Below are 4,484 nucleotides of genomic sequence, written 5' to 3' on the forward strand. Positions count from 1 at the left end.
TGTGTACAAGACTGCTGGCCAGAGGGAGGGAGGGAGGGTCGAGGTGAAACATGAGAAATGCTGCACATCATCAGTAACATTAGTTATTTTTTTTTTTTGGAGGTGGGGGGTGTTAACGTTTTAGCTGCAGACTTTGGTTCTATAGTAGTTAGTTAGTTGAATCACTGCTCAGATATGAGACTGTGGTATTTTATTACTCTTTCTCAAAACTTTTAGTGGTATGTTCAATTTCAACTGTCATCGATTATGGACAATGAATTCATCAAGAAGAATTAATGAAATGTAGATGTTTACTATGTTACAGTAAACAACAGAACAATGATACATGGAAAGTTATACGGATAAAAGCAGATAGTTGTACAAATAAATAAATACAAATAAAGACCCAGCACTGCCCCTCTTGGCCGTACCCCTCCCAGTCGATGAGGTACTGGAGACACACCCCCCCCCCCCCCCCCACGCCTCGAATCAGGGACCTCCCGGACTGAGTACACCCTGTTGATTACCGCATTAACAAGACCTTTCATGTGTCTCTCCTCAGGCCACTGGTGCCTGGTCCCCTCGCTGAGGCTGGACCCAGTGACGCCCAGCCTCCTCCTCTGGACATCGAGGGATGTCCGGTGTACTCACTCCGCGAGGTCCTGGATTCTAGGCATCGGGGGGGGGGGGGGGGGGGGGGGGGGGGGTCTCCAGTACCTCATCGACTGGGAGGGGTACGGCCAAGAGGAGCTGTGCTGGGTTCCTGCGGTGGACATCCTGGACGGTAAACGGTACGTTACCTCATTAACCCTCCTCAGGACTTTAAACGGCCCCACAAACCGCGGGTTCAGCTTCCGGCAGGTTCCGGGTGGAGAGCCATACCCGGTGGACTGGGGAGAAATCAGGCGCCTCACTGCTGTGGCGGTCGGCCTGTTCCTTGTGCCGACACACGGCTCGCTGGAGACAGGTGACTTCCGGCGCAGACAGAGATGGCCGCCTCGCTTCGCGTTCCTAGGAAACTATGCAGTATTTAGTTTTTTTATGTGTTATTTCTTACATTGTTACCACAGGAAATCTTAGGTTTTATTACATTCAGTCGGTTGGAACTATTGGATATAAGAGCAATGTCCACTCACCAACATTACGACCAGGAATACGACTTTCCCGAAGCGGATCCTCTGTTTGGTCCATCACCCAGGACAATGGATCGGATCCCAGCCGGCGACCCAAAACAACGGCGATTCTTGTTTCGGTGCGTGAAGAAGCCAGGTGGATGTACCGACTCTGATGACGTATCCCGAGTGAGCCATGTTTTCCTTAAAACAAAGAACGTTACAATCTCTGATGTCTCTCTGGAAGGCAACCCTTGCTCAGATTTCGTCTACCTTGTTGTCAAGAGACTGGACATTAGCGAGTAGTATGCTCTGGAGCGGTGCGCGATGTGGCCGTCTACGGAGCCTGACCAGAAGACCGCTCCGTCTGGGGGCAGACGGAGCGGTCTTCTGGTCAGGCTCCCGAGCATACACAGTCATGTATATTCCCCCCCAAGCAGACACATCGACAACCCTGAAAGAACTTAATTTGACTCTATGTAAACTGGAAACCACATATCATGAGGCTGCATTTGTTGTAGCTGGGTATTTTAACAATGCTAATCTGAAAACAAGGCTCCCTAAATTTTATCAGCATATCGAATGCGCGACCCGGGCTGGCAAAACCCTGGATCATTGTTATTCTAACTTCCGCGATGCATATAAAGCCCTCCCCCGCCCTCCCTTCGGAAAATCTGACCACGACTCCATTTTGTTTCTCCCAGCCTATAGACAGAAACTAAAACAGGAAGCGCCCGTGCTCAGGTCTGTTCAAAACTGGTCCAACCAATAGGATTCCACGCTTCAAGATTGCTTCAATCACGTGGACTGAGATATGGTCCGCATAGCGTCGGTCAATAACATTGATGAATACGCTGATTCGGTGAGCGAGTTTAGTAGCAAGTGCATCGGTGATGTTGTACCCACGGCGTCTATTAAAACATTCCCCAACCAGAAACCGTGGATTGATGGCAGCATTCGTGCAAACCTGAAAGCATAAACCACTGCTTTTAATCAGAGCAAGGTGACCAGAAACATGACTGAATACAAACAGTGTAGCTATTCCCGCCACAGGCCAATCAAACAAGCAAATCGTCAATATAGAGACAAAGTAGAGTCGCAATTCAATGGCTCGGACACGAGAGGTATGTGGCAGGGTCTACAGTCAATCGCGGACTACAAAAGGAAAGCCAGCCCCGTCGCGGACCACGATGTCTTGCTCAAAAAACAAACTAAACAACTTCTTTGCTCGCTTTGAGGACAGGACAGTGACACTGACACGGCCCGCTATCAAAACCTGCGGGCTCTCCTTCACTGCAGCCAACTTGAGTAAAACATTTAAATGTGTTAACCCTCGCAAGGCTGCCAGCCCAGACAGCATCCCCAGCCGCATCCTCAGAGCATGCACCGACCAGCTGGCTGGTGTGTTTACGGACATATTCAATCATTCCTTATCCCAGTCTGATGTTTCCACATGCTTCAAGAGGGCAACCATTGTTCCTGTTCACAAGAAAGCGAAGGTAACTTAGCTAAATGACTATCGCCCCATAGCACTCACTTCCATCATCATGAAGTGCTTTAAGAAACTAGTCAAACACCATATCACCTCCAACCTACCTGACACCCTAGACCCACTCCAATTTGCTTACCGCCCCAATAGGTCCACAGACGACGCAATCGCAATCACACTGCACACTTTCCTAACCCATCTGGACAAGAGGAATACCTATGTAAGAAGGCTGTTCATCGAATACAGCTCAGCATTTAACACCATAGTACCCTCCAAACTCGTCATTAAGCTCGAGACCCTGGGTCTCAACCCCGCCCTGTGCAACTGGGTCCTGGACTTCCTGACGGGCCACCCCCTAGGTGGTGAGGGTAGATAACAACATCTCCACCCCACTGTTCCTCAACAATGGGGCCCCACAAGGGTGCGTTCTCAGCCCTCTCCTGTACTCCCTGTTCACCTAAGACTGCGTGGCCATGCACGCCTCCAAATCAATCATCAAGTTTGCAGACGACACTACAGTGGTAGGTTTGATTACCAACAATTACAAGATGGCCTACAGGGAGGAGATGAGGGCCCTCGGAGTGTGGTGTCAGGAAAAAACTTACTCTCAATGTCAACAAAACAAAGGAGATGATCGTGGACTTCAGGAAACAGCAGAGGGAGCAGCCCCCTATCCACATCGACGGGACAGTAGTGGAGAAGGTGGAAAGTTTTAAGTTCCTCGGCGTACACATCACGGACAAACTGAAATGGTCCACCCACACAGACAGTGTTGTGAAGAAGGTGCAGCAGTGCCGAAATACCTCAGGAGGCTGAAGAATTTCAGCTTGTCACCATAAACACTCACAAACTTTTACAGATGCACAATCGAGAGCATCCTGTCGGGCTGTATCACCACCTGGTACGGCAACTGCTCCGCCCACAACTGTAAGGCTCTCCAGAGGGTAATGAGGTCTGCACAACGCATCACCGGGGGCAAACTACCTGCCCTCCAGGACACCACCCAATGTCACAGGGATGCCAAAAAGATCATCAAGGACAACAACCATCCGAGCCAATTCCTGCTCACCCCGTTATCATCCAGAAGGCGAGGTCAGTACAGGTGCATCAAAGCGTGGACCGAGAGACTAAAAAACAGACTGTTAAACAGCCATCACTAACATTGAGTGGCTGCTGCCAACATACTGACTCATCTCTAGCCACTTTAATAATGAAATAATTTGATGTAATAAATGTATCACTAGCCACTTTGAACAATGCCACTTTATATAATGTTTACATACACTACATTACTCATCTCATATGTAGATACTGTACTCTATACCATCTACTGCATCTTGCCTATGCCGTTCGGCCATCGCTCATTCATATATTTTTATGTACATACTCTTAGTCATTCCTTTACACTTGTGTGTATACGGTAGTTGTTGTGAAATTGTTAGGCTAGATTACTTGTTAGATATTACTGCATGGTCGGAACTAGAAGCACAAGCATTTCGCTACACTCGCATTAACATCTGCTAACCATGTGTATGTGACAAATGCAATTTGATTTGATTTGAGTGTGCGCAGACTTCCAGATCTCCTCAGCACACCGAAACCACTCGTCCACCGCAGGAGCCTCGGTCTGGCTCAGATGCCAAGGTGCCAGGGTTGGCTGATACCCCAACACACACTGGAAATGAGTGAGGTTAGTGGAGGAGTCGCGAAGGGAAATCTGCGCATACTCCGCCCATGGTAGAAACTCCGCCCACTCCCCCAGCCGATCCTGACAGTAACACCGCAGCAACCTGCCCACTTCCTGGTTGACCCTCTCCACCTGCCGATTTGCTTGAGGCTGATACCCGGAGGTGAAACTGACCATGACCCCCAGACGTTCCATGAACGCCTTTCATACCCGTGTG

This window comes from Salvelinus fontinalis, chromosome 38 (assembly GCF_029448725.1).
Source record: "Salvelinus fontinalis isolate EN_2023a chromosome 38, ASM2944872v1, whole genome shotgun sequence".
Lineage (NCBI taxonomy): Eukaryota > Metazoa > Chordata > Actinopteri > Salmoniformes > Salmonidae > Salvelinus > Salvelinus fontinalis.